Source organism: Triturus cristatus, chromosome 3_1 (assembly GCF_964204655.1).
Source record: "Triturus cristatus chromosome 3_1, aTriCri1.1, whole genome shotgun sequence".
Lineage (NCBI taxonomy): Eukaryota > Metazoa > Chordata > Amphibia > Caudata > Salamandridae > Triturus > Triturus cristatus.
This window is the reverse complement of record NC_140583.1, coordinates 1,052,088,648-1,052,108,118: the sequence shown is the minus strand read 5'-3', so window position 1 is coordinate 1,052,108,118 and position 19,471 is coordinate 1,052,088,648. Positions and strand designations below refer to the sequence as shown.

At 44.3% G+C, this 19,471-nt stretch overlaps 1 protein-coding gene across 23 annotated transcripts in view; it reads right to left on the bottom strand.

The window, feature by feature from the left end:
* LOC146861496 (uncharacterized) overlaps window positions 1-19,471 on the bottom strand; it is a 299,073-nt gene that overhangs the window by 59,897 nt on the left and 219,705 nt on the right. For 2 of the 23 annotated variants that reach the window (XR_014978985.1, XR_014978984.1), the window contains exon 2: window positions 149-310. The exons of the other annotated variants lie outside the window; for them this stretch is intronic. The gene's annotated coding sequence lies outside the window, so the exon portion shown is untranslated. The remainder of the gene's footprint in view (window positions 1-148; window positions 311-19,471) is intronic. 23 annotated transcript variants of the gene reach the window in all.

Genomic DNA, 19,471 nt, shown 5'->3' with positions numbered 1-19,471 from the left:
GTGCAAGGTGTACTGAGCTGAACCACTCAGTCCTCTATTTATACCACACACTGCACTTATCACACAATATCTCAAGTTGAGCGCACACTACTTCCCTCTGCAAAATGGATAAAAACAGCCGCAACCAATAAGGTATAAACAAAATTACTTCAAGTATTCTGCCACATATGCTTCCTCATTCTTTGAGATGGTGGGTGTTTAAGCTTCAGATGGTATCGGGATACTTCGCTGGCAAACCCTCTCTGATACAGGTGCTTCCGGACCGCACATCAAGGGGTGTGTCACCAGCAAGGGTGGTGGGGGGTGGTCCCTGGAGAAGGCAAAGAATTAGCACTGAAAACCAAGGTGGTAGACTAGGCCCTATATTCATTCAGCTCACCCCTACATACAGCAGTGCCATAATTCCTATGTTCAGGCCCATGACCCCATGTTTCGTTTTGAATCTCTTGTATAGTAATACGTTTATGTGTGACTTTGTCAACTGCAGCTTTAATGGTAACAAATACAAGCAATGCTTGTCATACTCCATGGGTGCTACTCAAAGTGCTCTACAAGATAGCACGCCTTCATGGGCACTTGACCATCCATCCGCAAATCTATTATCTTCATAGTCCTCTTGGTACTGGCTTACTGGTGGTTCTGAAGTTATTGAAGTCCAGGGTTGGACTGGCACAGGAAATCAGTACCAATATTGAAGGTGGGCCCCATTAGTGAATCAAATGGCTAAAAAAAGTGGCCCACATTTGCAAATTGTGCCAGTTTTGAAATTGTAAAGATACATTGTGTATGTTTCTTTAAAAGATATAGGAGGCTGCATGAATCCATGCTTAATGTAGACAATGTTTCCTTTTTCTCAGCAGTTTCTTTGCATCAATGTAGCACTCAGCCTGCCCACCCGCTAGCCTGCTATGTCAAGGCAGTTCAGAAAGGGGAAGATGAGTAATGCAGAGAGAGGTAGGACCCTCTCACCTTGGGTCGCCATCCCCAGCTGGAAATCACTCTCAGCTCCTTCCCTGGCTCAACAATTATTGGGCACCCATCAGCGACTGCTTTGGGCAAACAGACAGGTGTAAAGGAGGAAGCCAGTGAGCAGAGCCTGACTCTTCATCTCCAACATAATGTGGCAGCTTTGCAGGTGATTCCCTAATGAGTTTCTAAGGATACTAAGCTCAAGTGCTCAGCCCTTTCTTTATTTTACCACTTTTTACACCTGGTATGGTGAGTGTGTGGATGTTTGTGATGTGCAAGTTGGGCCTGATGGGGGCACACTACAGTCAGTTACTCTAGGTTTCGTAGGTGTCCACTACTACCCCTTCTGTATTAGGATACCAGAGAATTATGGGGCTGATGTACGACAGTTTTTAGCGGTTGCAAACAGAGAATCGGGCCGTTTGCGACAGCTAAAAAGGCTTGTAGCATGTAACTTATTACCGACTCGCAAAATAGGGTTTGCTAGTCGCTATTAGGAAGGGGCGTGCCAAGGGCGTCCCTTCCGAATGGCAAGTTGAAGGGGGATGTACGAATGTTTTGGAATCACAAACGCAAAACAATCGCACTTACCACCAATTTCAAATTGGTGGTGAGCAAGTTGCAAAAGTGAAGGGGTCCTCAGGGGGCACTTTCCCCTTTGTGTTTGACAGCAAAAATACATTTAAAGAATATAAGGAAACTTTTAATTTTTTTCTTTTAAACGCACCCCATTTTCCTTTAAGGAAATCAGGCTGCTAAAAAAAACTCCTTGCTTTACTTAAAAAGCATACACAGTCACAGTGGCTTGCTATCCCCAGCAGGCCACCATCCCTGTGATTGTAGCCCATTCCCAATTGGTCGCAAGTTGATTTGGCAGGATATATGCAACCCATTTGAAATCGCTAAATGTGTCTGAGACACATTAGCTCATCCCGTTTTGTGAGTCATAAAACCAAAATATCGCAATTTTTGACCCACAAAACGGAATGGTCGTTCATCTGGCTCTATGACTAGAGCTGATCTCGCTGAATGTCTTCTACTGAAAGTGGAAAGGAGCAGTGGCAAAATAGAACAGTTTTTGTTTTTTAGGAGGCCAGAACAGACAGAGGCTGCAGCTTCAAGATAAATTTGCATATTAATTTATGCAAGTCTAATGATTTTGGGACATTTTTATGTCCTAAATATTTATGATAATGATGAGCTATGGTGATAATAGTCAACTTCAAGTCTTTATGTACATTCCTGTAAGCTCTGGAAAAAGGTACTTTAACAATCATGATCATTACCAGGCACTTGCATGTAGAAAAGTGCAATGTTTTGTAACTAAAATAACAAGTTTGAATAGCTTTAGCCATAATCAGCCAGCAATATGCTGGTTTCTATCCACAAGTTATTTTGGAGCCGGCCTGGTTAAGGTGAGTGGTGGCTAAACAGTGAGAGCACCAACCACATATGGAGCACAGGTGTGTGGGATATCATATCAAATACTATAAATGGTACCAGTTCCTAGAGAAAAGTGAGAAAACAGAGAGCTCAGCAGCCCATGTCGGTTGCGAGTCAGGATAGGTGTCTCCAAAAACAAGGAATGAGTGTGCAAGAATGAGGAGTGGTACTCCTGTGTGTGTTGTGCCCTCACAATCAATCAATCAGGGTCTCAAGGCGCTGGGGGGGGGGGGGTGCTGCTACTGCTCGAACAGCCAGTTCTTGAGTAGCCTCTTGAAGGTTAGTAGGTCTTCGGTGTGCCGTAGGAGGATGGGGAGGGTGTTCCAGGACTTGGCGGCGAGGTAGGAGAATGATCTGCCACCGGTGGTCGCTCTCCTGGTGCGGGGGATGGTGGTGAGGGTGAGATCGGTGGAGCGGAGCTGGTGGTTCGGGGTGTAGAAGCTGATCCGTTTGTTGAGCTATGCTGGTCCGGTGTTGTGGAGAGCTTTGTGTGCGTAGGTGTGGAGCTTGAAGGTGATCCTCTTGTTGACGGGAAGCCAGTGCAGGTCTCTCAGGTGAGGTGTGATGTGGCTGTGGTGAGGGATGTCGAGGATCAGGCGGGCGAAGGCGTTCTGAATGCGTTGCAGTCGTTTCAGCAGTTTTGCCGGGGCTCCCGTGTAGAGGGCATTTCCGTAGTCCAGTCTGCTGCTGACGAGGGCCTGGGTGACCGTTCTTCTGGTGTCGGTGGGGATCCACTTGTAGATCTTTCGTAGCATGCGGAGGTTGTTGAAGCAGGAGGACGAGATGGCGTTGACTTGCTTGGTCATGGAGAGTGTAGAGTCGAGGATGAATCCCAGGTTGCGTGCGTGATCGGTGGGTGTTGGAGCTGCTCCTAGGGGGAGTCATCCCAGGCCAAAGGCGTAGAGCTGAGGATGAGGACCTTCGTCTTGTCCGAGTTCAGCTTCAGACGGCTGTTCTTCATCCATTTAGCAACGGCTTTCATACCTTCATGGAGGTTGGTTTTGGCGGTGAGAAGATCTTTGGTGAGTGAGAGGATCAGTTGAGTGTTGTCTGCGTAGGAGATGATGTTGAGGTCGTGCAGTCTTAAGACATGGGCGAGTGGGGCCATGTATATGTTGAACAGCATCGGGCTGAGGGAGGATCCTTGGGGTACGCCGCAGATGATCTTGGTGGTTTCAGATCGGAAGGGAGGGAGGCAGATGCTCTGTGTTCTGCCGGAGAGGAAGGAGGTGGTCCAGTCCAGTGCTTTGCCTCAGATTCCTGCGTCGTGGAGGCGGGTGCGCAGGGTGCGGTGGCAGACAGTGCCGAAGGTGGCCGACAGGTCCAGGAGGATGAGGGCCATGGTCTCACCGTTGTCTTGCAGGGCCCTGATGTTGTCGGTGACGGCGATGAGGGCCATTTTGGTGCTGTAGTTGCTGCAGAAACCGGACTGGGACGGGTCCAGGATGTTGTTCTCCTCTAGGTAGCGGGTTAGCTGTTTGTTGACAGTTTTCTCGATGACCTTCGCCTGGAATGGGAGCAGGGAGATGGGCCGAAAGTTCTTGAGGTCCTTGGTGTCTGCTTTGGGCTTCTCGAGCAGGGCGTTGATCTCGGCGTGCTTCCAGCTCTCCCGGAAGGTCGCGGTCTTGAAGGAGATGTTGATGGCTTTGTGTAGGTGGGGTGCGATGATGGTGCTGGCTTTGTTGAAGATGTGGTGGGGGCACAGGTCTGAAGGGGAGCCAGAGTGGATGGTGCTCATGATTTTGATGGTGTCGTCGTCGTTGATGTTGGCCCAGGTGAGAAGGGGGTCGCCGTGGGTGGAGGCCGTGGGGTCAGAGGTGTTGTTGGCTGTAGCTGAGGCCTGGTTGTCGAAGCTGTCGTGGTTGTCTGCGATTTTGCGGTGGATGAAGGAGGCCAGGGAGTCGCACGGGTCTTGCGAGGGTGGGATGTCGTTGGTGCTGGCGCTGGGGTTGGAGAGTTCCTTCACAATGTTGAAGAGCTCTTTGCTGTTGTGTGCGTTGTTGTCGAGGCGGTCCTTGAAGGAGGTCTTCTTGGCGGATCTGATGAGGTGATGATGTTGGCGCATGGCGTTCTTGTGGACTGCTTGGTTCTCTGGTGTCTGTTCGTGGCGACATTTCTTCTTCAGCTTTCGGCAGTTTTGCTTGGAGGTCTGGAGGTCTGCGGTGAACCAGCTGGCAGTCTTGTTGGTGCGGCTGTTGGGGGTATTCTTGTTCGGGGTGAGGGTGTTAGCGCAGTCTTCGATCCAGCGTCTGAGGTTGCTGGCGGCGGCATCGGGGTCGGTGGGGTCTGTGGGTGGTCTTCAGGCGAGGGCGGTGTGTAGCAGGTCTTCGGTGATTTTGCTCCAGCAACGGTGGGCGATCTTTTGGGTGCGGTGGTGCATGGTGGGCTTCTCGAAGGTGAAGTGGACGCAGCGATGGCCGGTCCAGTGAAGTTCGGTGGTGTGGCTGAAGAGAGGTGGGAGCTTGCGGAGAAGATGGGATCGAGCGTGTGACCGGCGGAGTGGGTGGGAGTCGTGACGAGCTGTTTGAGTCCGAGGTTGTCGAGGTTGTCGAGCAGGGTGGTGAAGTTGGTGTCGTTGTTTTTCTCGAGGTGGAAGTTCAGGTCCCTGAGGAGGATGTAGTCCGTGGACGCGAGGGTGTGCGTGCTGACGAAGTCGGAGATGGAGTCGCTGAACTGTGGCCGGGGTCCCGGGGGTCTGTAGACCAGAGTTCCTCGGGGTGGTGTTGGGATCCGTGTGGTTCTGGAAGTGCAGGTGTTCGGCGGTGTTGAGTGTGTCGTCGGAGTTGGTCGAGACCTTGAGGGTGGACTTGTGGATGATGGCGATTCCACCTCCTTCTCCATTGGTGCGGTCTCTGCGGATGATCTTGTAGCCGTCTGGGATGGCTTTGGCGATGTCGGGTGCCGAGGAGTCATTCATCCAGGTCTCTGTCAGGAAGGCGACGTCCGGGAAGGACGTGTCAAGCAGGTCCCAGAGTTCGCCGGTGCGTTTGCGTGCTGAGCGGATGTTCAGGAGTATGCATCTGAAGTGGTTGCGTCCTGTCCTGGTGGGTGGATTGGCGGGTCTGGTGCTGGTGAAGCTGCAGTTCCGGCAGGAGAAGGGTCCATGGGTGAACTTCGGGGCGGCCTGGAAGCAGGAGTGTGCTCGTCCGGCGCTGAGTGCGTGGAGGGTGCTGGCATCGTAGCAGAGTCGGGTGTTGTGGTGTTTGCAGGGTCCAGGGGTTCTGGCGCTGTGCGCGGTCCAGGCGCTGACGGACGCAGATGTGCTTGCATTAGGCGAGCTGGGAGGGAGAAGCAGCTGGGAGGGGGGAGCAGACGAATGGGAGTGGGGGGCGGGGATGCAGGGGACGCAGCGGCGGGAAGTGGGAACGGAAGGCAAAACGGGCACAACAATCAGGTGGAATGAAGGGAGGAGGAAAAAAGCACAAACGGGCACAACAATCAGGGGCAATGAAAGGAGGAGGAAACAAGCAATACAGTACAGGCAAAAACAGTAAAGCCAGAAACAGTCAAAACAGCATTGAAACAGGCAGAAGCAAGCCTAAGGCCTACAACTGGCCACTAGGGATGAGGCGCAGGTGGTAGCCTGCGGGTGGAGGTGGGCCTCGAACTCGCAGCAGCAGCCGGGCTCAAGACGCGGGTGCAGTCAGGTGGAGCTGCACGGCGTGGGGAGCGACCTGCCTGGAAACAGGGTCAAGGGTCGCTCACACACCCTTTCGAGTGTAAATCATCATCATTGGGCACTGCTCCTAGTGGGGGTGGCATTGCAGTCCCTCACGGGCCCTACTAGAGGGCTCTCTGGTGGAGACCTTTTAGGAGTTGCCGCACTTGTGTATGTGGGTGTGTGGGACATGGGATATCATATCAACAGGACCCATTGAGACCACTAGCTGGATATTGTGACTTTCTACAAAATACTGTAGGATAGCTGGGCAGACCATTCATGCAAGACCAATACATTAAAACACATCAGCGTCAATTGATGAGAGAGGGGGTTACTGAAAGCCGTCTCTCTGTACAGTTTAAATACAATCAACTAAATACAGTACACAACTAATACATTATATATCAAAGTAACACGCAGAACCTTCCATCTTAAGAGTGTACTAAATGTTATATGGGGAAATAAATCATATGTTCAAAGTGCAATTGGCATGCAGGAGATTTATCTCACATGTTATATGAATTACAAAACTGACAATGATATTACAAAAATTTTGCGGTAAATGTTACAATCGATAGCTGTTTCCCTAAATTCTCTAATCTACAAACATTTGATAATTAAAGATTATTCACAATTGAAAATGTCCTGCTGCATCAATTTCCATAACTTTTGTATGTATGCATTTGTATATACTATTTTGATAGCGTGAACAAAGCTAAAATGCATATGAGCGCTGTAGAGGGTCAAAAACACGCAAACATGCAGCTAGTGGTATTAAAGGTAACTGGTTTGTGGACAGTTAATGGCTTGTGACGTTGAGTTCTTTAAAAAGATCTGTCTTTAAATCTGTCATAAATTTGAGTAGTGTTGGAGCTGTCCTGATAGATGCAGGGATGCTGTTCCAGATCCTGTTTGCACAAAAGGAAAAGGACTGAGTTCTTATTTTTTCTTTTTTACACTTCTGAGTCTACAGTCTGATGGTGTCCTGGCTGCAGGTCAGCCACGAACCACCAGAGGTGGTGAGTTTGTCTGCCAGAAAAGCGTAGGAGCTGGTTGTAATGGCTCTGCAAATTTTACATCTGGTGTCACCCTAAAGTGAGTGACACTGGGGAGACTGTTACCTCAGGCAGTGTAGTGTTAATGGAAATTCCAATTTGAAACTTGAACATCCCCTTAGAAATGAATATTTATTGGAGGAATAGGTTATAGCCGGTCTGCTTTCCCTAGTAATTCCTTCTTTCCCACAGGTGTTCCACCTGGAGATGTTGGCTACCTCCAGGAATCAAAATTACAGGGTGTAACACAGCAGGTCCACGGTGTTCCCACTGACCTACTAATTCTCCATGGTGAACATACATTTGTCAGTGATACCGTCTGGAATTCCAGGAACCTCATAATGAGGACCAATAAGTGATAATTGTTTTTGGTTATTCATAAATGTAAAAAAAAAAAACATGTTCACTCTATTTGCAATAAGTGAATTATTCCTGCACTAGAAGAATTTTCCTGCGCATAATGTGAGTGTGGTAAAACATAATCTACATGTTATTTGCCATTTCAGCCATGTTACATAACAATAGGTGGTAACTTTACTCACAGATAACACTGCAAGGTGCAATAATGGAAATTATAGTGTCAGCTGATTTTGTCATACATGTAATGAGTGCTAATGTTATTCTGGGGCAAGGAGGCCCCTCGTTCCAATCTTAGAGGTCCTCTTCATACTCACATGGAACTTTCCCTGGAACTACAAAATAATATACAATTTCGAATTTGTATGTACTTTTACCTATTTTTACTAAACCTCTGGAAACCAGGAGTCCCAAAGCTGTATCCTGCCCCCCTTTCAAAAGCAGGAATATAGTCATTATCCTAGAATCCAGGATTGTACTAAGAAAAGCCAGGCATCATCATAGGTAGTGCTTTATGTAACTCTGGAACTATATGCGGTCATGTGCTACCCCCTACCTGTCTGTGGCGGCTCCTCCGCTAAGGCAAAGGAGCGTAGCCCTACTGCTTTGCAGCAGTGAAATAAAGGAAAAATAAAATGTATATAACTTGATGTTATTATCATTTTATTTGTTCCTTCCTCAGCAGTTTGCGGGGTGGGGCTGCGCTGCTCACAGAGGAGCAGGGGGAGGAGTGGTGAGTACTCTGCAAGTGCACACGACTGTTTGGTCAGCCATCTCAGCCGGCCAAACAGTCATGCGCACCTTGCATGTTCTCCACACAGGTTACGTTACAGCCTGGGTGGAGAACATGCCCTGGCCCCCATTCCCTGGCAGAGCACTAAACTATGGCGCTCAGACCAATCACAATGCTGCATTGTGGTATTGGGATTGGCCAGGGGAGCCTGGGTGCTTCTTCCTGGCTGGGAGAGACGCGGCAAGAAGACAGAGGAGAGATGTGGTGATGATGGAGGTGAGACGCAGCCAGGACGTACGTTTTTTTTCTACTTATTTTACACCCCTCTCCCCCCTCACCACCACCGGCTGCCCCGCCACCCACGGATCAGTGCCGGCTGCCACTGCCACCTGTACTGCTATATTTCTTGTTCTCATTCCAAGTTTTAGGGCTACTGTGCAGCAAACTTTTTTGGTACATGATAGAGGATTCCTTTGAGCCATCTAATAGGTGGGCATTGCAGTAATTGTAATATTCCTGTAAATATCTCAATATCTGCCTCTACTCTGTAAACCTACATTTAAACCCTGGATAGCAGTCTTTCTTTTATTCCTCTCATACCCATTATAGACTCAAAATAATAACTGCTGGCAAAGCCAAACAGAACTGAAACTTTGTTTCAAAACAATTGTTGCGCCTGCCTTAGATTTAAATTAACAGAACATATAGAGACAAACATGGCATTTGCATGGCCTTGGAGTTTTGAAAAACTACTATTGGTGCTTTCCTGCTGCAGGCTCCCGGGCTGTAGCTAGACGTCCTTGCAATGATACAATTGTGTATCAGATTCCAGTATCATAGGTCATTACTAAAGATCCCAGGAGACAGACACAAATCGTTTTTGTGGCAAGCAGGTTGTTTCTAGAAGTCCTCGGAGTCAGACATGAATTCTTTTTATAGCCGGCTCCAATATCTTAGGTCATTACTAGCAGTCCCTAGAGGTGGAAACCAATTTCTTTTGGCAGCAGCTCATAAGGTCAATATTAAAAGTCCCTGTAGTCAGATTCAAATCTTTGTACTAACTGCAGTACCTTAGGTTGTTACAAGAAGTCCTTCAAGTCCGACATAATTCCTTGCTGTAATCAGGCTACAGTAGTTTATGGAGTGTAATATGGTGGCGTTGCAGGCACAAGAACCACAGGTGATATAACATACCATGACATAACATGTGTATTTGTAAAGCGCACGTTCACCCCTGACGGGTTACTTGGTGCTGAATAAAAGATGTTTATTGTTACCCAACGGTACTCATTTTATTGACCTCAGAGGAATGAAAGGCTGAGTGCACCCGCTGGGATTTGAACCTGTGACCATGAGGTTGAACACAGGCCCCTGCAGTGGATGCATGAGTCCACTGAGCCACCAGACCCGGCATACCTGTATGCGGCGCAAGGCGTACTGAGCTCCACCACTCAGTCCTCTCTTTATTTGTACACTTATCACACTATATCATATGTCGGGCGCACACTACATCCCTCTGCAACATAGATAAAATCAGCAGCAACCAATGAGGTCTAAACAAAATTACTTCAACTATTCTGCCACATATATTTCCTTATTCTTTCAGATGGTGGATGTTCAAGCTTCAGACGGTATTGGGATACTTCGCTGGCAAACCCACTGCTCTCTATTGGAGGTGCTTCCAGACCGCACATCAAGAAGTGTGACACCAACAAGGGGGGTTCACTGAAGAAGGCAAAGAACTATGACTGAAAACCAAGGTGGTGGACAAGGGCCCACATTCATTCAGCTTGCCCCTAGATAGACCAGGAGGGTCATTCTTATGTCCAGGCCCATGACCCTAATGTTTCATTTTGAATCTCTTGAATAGTGACACATTATGTGGGACTTTTTCAACAGCACCTTTAACTGTAACAAATACATTTAATTCCTGTCACAATCCATGGGAGTCGCTCAAATACTCTACAAGATAGCGCTCCTTTATGAGCACTTGACCTTAGAGCCACATCTCCATCATCTTCTTAGTGCTCTAGATACTGACTTGCTGGTTGTTCTGAAGTACTTGATGTCTAGGGTCGGACTGGGAAAGGAAATCAGTGCCAATATTAAAAGTGGGCCTCATTAGCGAATCAAATAGCTAAAAAAGCAGCCCACATTTGCAAATCGTGGCAGTATTAAAACTGTAAGCTATCAGAAAAGGTTGGCTTGAGCAGCACTCCCATATGTAAAAAACTAGGTTGTTCGCACTAAACAAATAACACAGACCAGTGGTAGCATAGCCTCGGCTGTTATCCTTATTCAACATATACTGAAGAACAGTAAAACCAACATCATACTCAGTCAGGAGTTTGGTGGATCCTAATTTCATCATTTAGAACTTTTTTTGATATCCTGCTAATTATTTAAGAACTTTCGGAACAATAGCTATTATACTACCACTGGTCTGTGTTATTTGTTTAGTGCGAACAACCTAGTTTCTTACATATGGGAGTGCTGCTCAAGCCAACCTTTTCTGATAACTTTCCGGCATTTTGTGGTTTCAATTTGCTCACGGCACTTTAGGGTAGTAAGTGCTTCGGCTTACTAAGCACCCCTTTTGACCTACAGGTATCTCTCAAGATATACGCCTTTTACTTGATTTGTTGACATTTGCTTGAAGTGCGGTCCATTCCCAGTCTGGGAACACTACTACCTTTCTGTTTAATTAAAACTGAAAGCATAAGCTGTGTATTGGTCTTTGCAAGGTATAGGAGGCTGCATGAATTCATACTTGTTTACTTTTCCTCAGCAGTTTGCTTGCATCAATGTAGCACTCAGTCAGCCCACCCGCCATCCTGCTATGAAAAGTCAGTTCAGTAAGGGGATGGTGAGTAATGCAGAGAGAGGCAGGACACTCTCACCTTGGGTAGGCTTACCCAACTGGAAATCACTCTCATCTCCTTCCCTGACTCAACAACTATTGGGCACCCATCAGCCACTGCTGAGCCTCTACTGCTTAGGGCAAACAGACTGGTTTCAAGGATGAGGCCTGTGAGAAGTGTCTGACTCTTCATCGCTAACATAATGCGACAGCTCTGCAGGTGATGCCCTTATGAGTTTCTAACAAAACCGAGCTCAAGTGTTCAGCCCACTCTTTATTCTCCTTACCACATGTATCACCTGATGTTGTGAGTGGGTGGATGTTTGTGATGGGCATGTTGGGCATGATGGGGGGAGCATACTACAGTCAGTTACTCTAGGTCTGATCGGTGTCCACTACTTCCCCCTTCTATATTAGGATACCAGAGATTTACGACTAGAGCTGATCTCGCTGAATGTCTTGAACTGAAAGTGGAAAGGAACAATGGCAAAATAAATTACCAGCATGCCAGAATAGACAAAAGCTGTGGCTTCAACATACATTTACACATTCATTTCTACAAGTGTAATGATTTTTGCATGTTTTTATGTCTAAATATTTATGCTAATGCTGGTGTTATGGTGATAGTCAATTTCAAGCTGTAAAGTACATCCTTGTGAGCTCTGGAAAAAGGTACTTTAACAATCATAATCATTACCAGGCACTTGCATGAAGAAACGTGCAATATTTTGTAACTAAAATAACACATTTGACTAGCTTTAGCCATAATCAGACAACTATATGCAGGTTTCCATCCACGAGTTATTTAGGAGCTGACCTGTTGAAGGTGAGTAGTGGGTAAACAGTGAGAGCACCAACCAGATTGGGAGCACAGGTGTGGGGGATATCATATCAACAGAACCTAATGAGAACACTAGCTGGATATTGTGACTTTCTGCAAAATACTGTAGGATAGCTGGGCAGTCCATTCACGCAAGATCAATACATTAAAGCACTTCTGCGTCAACTGATGAGGGAGGGAGTTAATCAAAGCCCTCTCTCTGTACTCCTTCTTACATGCCCCTTTATTAAGTATTGATAACATGATTTTTATTTCAGCAACTAAAGCTGTTTGTAGCCAGACCTAAAAAAGGGCATATGTAGCTTTCCCTGCAAACAGTTCAAATATAATCAATTAAATACAGTACACAGCCAATACATTATATAATCAAAGTAACACGCAGAACCTTTCATCTTAAGAGTGTGCTAAATTTTAAATGGGGGTTACAAAACTGACAAAGATATTACAAAAATATTTGGGGTAAACGATACAATTTAAAGCTATTTCTCGAACTCTCTAATCTACATTGAGTTGATAATTAAAAGGTTATTCATAAGTGAAAATGTCCTTCTGCATCAATGTCATAACTTATGTATGTATGCATATGCATATGTTATTTTGATAGCATGAACCTAGCTAAAATGCATCAGAGCATTGTAGAGATTCAAAGACATGCCAAAAGTCAGCTACTGATATTGAAGGCAACTCGTTTGTGGACAGTTAATGGACTGTGATATTGTGTTCTTTGAAAAGATATGTCTTAAAATCTTTCCTAAATTTGAGAAGTGTTGGGGCTGTCCTGATAGATGCAGGGATGCTATGCCAGACCCTGTTTGCATAGATGGAAAAGGCCTGTTAATATTTCCACTTCTGAGTCTACAGTCAGATGGGATCCTGGCTGCAGGTCAGCCACGTACCACCAGAGGTGGTGAGCGTATCTGCAAGAATAGCGTGGGTGCTGGTTTTAATGGCTTTGTAAATTTTACATCTGGTGTTAAAGATGGAGTGAGTGGCAAAGGGAGACAATGGAGTGCCATCAGGATTGAGATGGTCATATTTCTTCAGACCCTGGATGAGATGTACAGTGGTGTATAGGATGCCCTTAAGGGTTCCTATTGTGGAGTCTGGGAAGCCACGGAGTAGGCCATTATCACCATCCAGATGTGAGGGTACATGGACTTGAACAGCAGTACCGAAGTTGCTTTCTGGAAGAAACAGATTCACTTTCTTCAGAAGAGATCTGGGACCAGGTCAGCTTTGTTCTTTTGGCAGTCGACTAAAATTGCTGAAAATAATTCATGATGCAAGTGTAAAACAGTGTATTCAGCATGGTTGTGATAGGGAACGGGTATCAGTTAAAATGGAATTTAGAGTGGCAATTCAGTATCATTAAAAATATTTGAGATAAAATCCGTGCCATTTTTCACAAGGAGATTGGCAGACCATATTACTTTGAGGACATAAGTCGTTGAGAGTGTCGTACAAAAGGTTGTCATTCCTCTCTCGTTGGATGGCATATTACACTCCTGTAGCCTTGAATAGAATGTTTCCGGCTCTGGACAGTTATTGTTTTCTTTGTAAGCACCAGGGCAAAGGGGGCTGGTTATACATTTTGTATTTCTACCCTATGTTAATGTACTTTTGGCTTTGGTTGCCTATGTTTTTAAGCTCTGCTATGGGGGTAATAATCGATTTGGATCCTAGCTTGGTACTCTTTGGTCTTTTTAAAAACGGGCAATATTCGAATTTATATTCACCAATTCCCTAGCACACGTGAATTTTCAAGTTAAATAACAATGTGACAATAGTAACAGAGTAAATACAAAAGAGCATGAATCCACAGCACAAAGTAGGTTTCTTAAGAATCTTCGGTCTTTAATTCATATGGTGATTCCTCTTGTTAAGTCAATCATGTGACTGGTCGAAAGCCCAAAGCCAACACGTGTTTCGTCGCCTCTGGTGAAATGTACATGCGACTTTTTCAAGGCTTGATTAGCTGTTTTTAGCACTGTTCACATGTGGTGATAATTCCGAACCACACGATCCTCCGGCGTGGGTAAAATTCTCTCTAGGGGTGGAAAGTTTCGGCACGCTAAATCCGGTGTCCGGTCTCCCAAACGCAAAGTCAATGTAAATATCGCTGTCTTACTGCCCCCTCAAACTGGCGTCCTCGAGAATTTTACCCACGCCGGAGGATCATGTGGGTCAGAATTATCACCACTCGTGAACGGTGCTAAAAACAGCTAATCAAGCCTTGAAAAAGTCGCATGTACATATCACAAGAGGCGATGAAACACGTGTTGGCTTTGGGCTTTTGACCAGTCACATGATTGACTTAACAAGAGGAATCATCATATGAATTAAAGACCGAAGATTCTTAAGAAACCTACTTTGTGCTGTGGATTCATGCTCTTTTGTATTTACTCTGTTACGATTGTCACATTGTTATTTAACATGAAAATTCACGTGTGCTAGGGAATTGGTGAATATTTGTGTTGTAGCTTAGGCTACGGTTTAGGAGAGGTGGGTGGTTCTCTCCTCCTTTTAGCACCATATAAAACGTTGTGGTCAAAATAACCTTAGTGAATATTTTTAGCTGCGCCCTCCCTATGCCCAATATCACCATTCTCCTGTGTATTAATCTTCGAACTTAGAAAAATCAGATCAGAGGTTTTTGTCAATTGTTTTTATTATAGCTCGCTCTGATTTTGCAAATGTGTTGAACCTGTAAGGTTCCTGTCTATCAAGAATGGCTGAATAACATGATCAGAACAAAGTCATTTGAGGAAGCCTATGCATAGAGGGTGGGGGCTTAAAGCAATGTAATGCCTCCTGGCAGTATTTCGACTTGATTAAAAACAAGGGCTTGGGGGTCCAGCATACTTTGAGCTCTCCTTAAGGTGAATCTTGCGTTACATCTTTAAGAAATAAGCCACAGCAGCGTTTTATTATGTTACAGGCCTGAATGGTCGACCCAGTCTAGTGAGATGGAACATATCATTACTGGTTTATGCACTTTATAGTTGAAGTGACTTTTTGTTACTTGTTTGTTTTGCCTAAGCAGTTTATAATAATTATAAGGAACTGTAGTTAATAAATATTACTTAATGGCTTATGTCCTCGAGGGTGGGGCCACAGTAGTTCTTTACTGTGTTACTGCCTGAGCTGTTGCTCTAGGGTGGTTGAAAACATCATTGTTGGCCAGCTGTAGTATATTGTTGAAGTGTTCTTTCATTTTGCTTTTACATAGCGATAGGGTCATCTTGACACAATTCTGTTTTGTATTAGACACGTTATTGTATTTGTAAGGAACTGTCGTAATGAATAATATTCAATGTTGTATGCACTTTATAAATTCAGTCTATGCGCTTCAATATATTTGAAAGGAACAGCAGTAATTAATATTTTTAACACTAGTCCTTTTATGCATTTTTTCGGAAACCTTAGTAATTAATTTTTCCTTTTTAGATATCCTGCATGGATTCATGGGTTCAAAATGTCTTTTTTTCTGGAAGTTGCTCTTCTTTTGGTTTATATTAGTTATGTTTACCCCCATTTTGTGATTTGTAATCATGATTAATGAGTAAAACAATTCTGCTTTAAAAAATTCTGCTCAATAAATTTCTTTTTTAAAGTTTATCCAGCATTCGTCCAAGAGGGATGAACCAATCCAGACTTTCTAGATAAACGATTGTCATTTAGAATAACTGTGTGCAAACATATTATATTTGGATATGCAGAAAATATGACATGGATCCTGCCTTTGTGGGCCAACATTGGACACCACTGGTATAAGAAATATTTGAAAAAACGATTGTAGTCTACATGAGAGAGGTAATGTATTGGTGGTTTCTTGAATGATGGTATGAAGAACAGTTTACATATAATTAGTGAGATAAACGAGCTAATGTAGGGATAAAAATAATAAGAGTTAGCACATGAACAACTCCGTAAACGTCTAACATGTGTTTCATATGGTATATACACTATTTTGGAATAAGGTCTGAATATGCAGAATTATATTATTGTGAAATTATTTCATTAACATTTTTGTTAAATGTAATGCTTGCGTGCTATTTAAAAAATGATAAAGTAGTGCAGAAATTTATATTCAAAGATATGCCATGCTTGCATATGTAATAGAGCGTGAAAGCCAGAAATATCTTTCACCAATGCTGATATGTGGACAGCCAGAAAAAAAACATAGCTGCCCATTCTTGTCATTGTAATAAATCAAACATTAACAACAAACAGACACAATATTTTAGGAAACAACAAGTAGTTCTGCAACCTGATACAACATGTAACATTTCTGGAAGACATAGATTAGCAATGCATAACAATATTATTTTGAGGTTAACGCACATGCTGCTGCTAAGCACTGTAAAGAACGGTCGCTACTAAAAACCTATTTAAATGCACTGAATTAACCAACGGATGCAAGTTTGAGATCTGTACATCACAGAAAAACGTGGAAGTGAGAGCTCGCCGACTTTACAAGTTACGGTTGTTGTCCTGAAACTAGTAATATAAATACATCTTGGGCAATTCATAAATGTTACATAGTGATAACTCTGTAGTGACTTGGCAGGGCTGCCACGGGTTCTAATACAAGCAAGGAAAACGCCCTCACCGATCTGCTGGTTTCATAGCAATAAACATCTACAATTAGGGACAAAGAGCTCCTCTGACTCCCTGCGCCCCGGTGACACTGCGTTTGCTGCATTACTGACAGGCACGCCCCTGGTTTATGGACACTACCACTTGTGCTACAGATGTGGCTGTTTTACAATGCACACATTGCAAATATCATTTGCGAATGTCTGTGGTCGTCTTGTATGTCTAAGACATGCAGCTGATTCTTTTATTTTATGACTGCGTGGGTAGGGTTTGCTTAGATTCCGCTTGATTAGGACTAGAAAGTAGGGGTGGGTGGAATTTGCGAAATTCACTTTTGCAAATTATCGCGAAAATGTTAAAAATCTCCGCAAACACGCGTAAATATCGCGAAGATGCGGAAGTTTTTTTCCCGCCCATTCGTAGTATTTTCTGCGTGGTCGCAGCTCGCCAAATTACCCATGCGGTTGCTCGCAGGTGCGGCCATCTTGTTTTCACTTGTCTCGCGGTGCATGATCGTGAGAAGAAAGACGTGATCGCGCGACTTATGACGTTACTGCGGGCGCAAACTGTCACGAGACAGCGCAAATGGCTACCAACAATCCAACATCTCGTGGAGAACGCGACCGGATCGGAAAAAATTTCGGCGAACGCGGGGATTCAGGTAAGGCGATCGCGCACACGCGAGAATGTATTATTTTACAGCGCGAGCAAGCAAAAAATTTCCGGTAAAATGCGGATTGCGGAAATTTAGACATTTTCGCGCTCTCCGCGGAACGTGAAAATGTCAAATTAGCGCAATTTCCGCGAGCGAAACAGAATTTTAGCCCAGGCCTACTAGAAAGTGCACATTTATTTCCACTGGTTTAATTCATTGTTACTTTTTCCATTTAGGACGCCCCATCCTCTATATTTTTTTTGAAATATTACATTAATCGGGAGAAGTCCTCCGATTTCTAAACTACTAATATCATGTCTACTACAGAGCAAGTTGTGATCCCTGACAATAGGAAACATTGCCTTTGAAAACCTTCATGAATACTCAAAGCGTAAATAATCTGTGAGTAGGCAATTACTTTGCAGAAGCTGCCCTTGAAAAACCCTCCATCACTTCCCTGTGTAGGCCCTCATGTTTTATGCGTTATACATGCATATATTGTGTGACTGCACGTACAGGGAACAAATTCACACAATATATTGTACTTACGCTATCCTTTATGATTAATGCATACGCTACACAGGCATATATTAGGATATCTTCAAGGAGCTAGGCCAGGCCTGAAAATATTTTTGGGAACAAGCTCATTTGGATGTAAATGTGTTAATCATGGATAGAATTGTGTCAATCAGAGTAGATGGGTGGCACAAAAGATACCAAAAATTACATTTTCAGTTATTTTTGTGGTTTTCTGTTCTGGCATAGAATTTCTTTTCTGATAATGATCCTGTGTGTCAAACTCTAAATGAGGACCAAAGTTTTACCTGGAGTAACAGGTAAAACAAGATTGTGCTATCCTATAAGACACTGGTGAGCCTTCACCTGGACATTTTCTGGAAGTCACTACCAGTGCTTAATTTGTAAAAGGATAAGTGCCGGGGCTCTCGTCGGGAGGCCACTGCAGCTTGCACCTCACATAGCCCTTGCCAGCTGTCAATGACAGTACATACACAGCTACTAATCTTCACACTCCTACAAGTGTGACGAGTCAGACTATTCCAGGCCCCCAAAGCCAGAAGAATGGCTTGGGAGGCAGGTATTAGTCATTGTTAATGTAAATTGAACAAATAAACTGCTGTTGTTGTGTTCATACCTAAATTAGCATGATAGCGCCACCATGTGGCAGACTGTCATAGCCCCAGTGCTGGTAATAAGGTGCCGGTGTGGAGCACCGGAAAGCTCCAGCACAAATTAAGCACTGGACTCACTAAAGGCAAATTAAAGATGGAGACATAAAACAAGGGTGAGCCAGATAGCAACAAGGAGAGAGACATGAATTTAAATAAAACAGGCCTGAAGAAAAAATTATGGGTATAATTTCTTGAGCTAGCTAACTACTCAGAGGCGTATTTAGGTTAAACAATGTGTTTAGGAAATTCATCTGCCCTGAAAAACACTTGTTTTTTTTCAAATTTCAAGATGATTTTGATTTAAATTAGAAGAAGTATGTCTGTTACTGAAATGGTCAGCGAGAGTAATTGAAAGCTTGATGTTGGCCTTGAAGACCAGAATGGTTTTTAATAAATGCATTGGCATTTATAGAGAAGGAACAAGCTGGGTAGCACCAGTGCGCACATCAACTTACAATACACAAAATTACAAATTTAGGCTGATGGAGAGCATGCAGTATTTCCTAGAACCACACAATACTCCGAGTTCACACAACTCTAATGCCCAAAAATTAATAAATAATTCCCGGAACCATGCAAAGTCAATGTAGTCTTCACATGGTACCTGGTTCGACTCATTTCTGTGACAGACGTTAAGCCCAGACACACAAGTGGAGTACTGTTTCTTGTTAGGCGGAGTGTATGAACTCTGAGTGAGAAACATTTTGTGGAACCCCACTGTAGTAACTCCACCTTTTCTGCTTGGGAATACCAGATTTTCGCATTTTTCTAAACCCTGTTTTTGATTGTTTTTGAAGTCTGTGTAATGTAACTCTGCTAAACAGGAATAACATGCTTGCGATTCCCCTTAAAACATATTTGTTTGCTTAACCCTGATTGACATATTTGACTTGCCTATAAGTCTCTAGTGTATGAAGTGAGAAATACATCGAGGGACTTTAAGTTAAATGCCATCTGTGGGATGCTGCACTTATGGTGATATTAACAGGCTGGGCTTGTAAAACTTGGCTTCAGGCCTATGATGTGTAGCCTGACAGGAGCAGCCTAAAAACGTACTGTAAAACTTGTCGAAATAATCCTTTTTCACAGGTTGCAAACCCTGCTATTA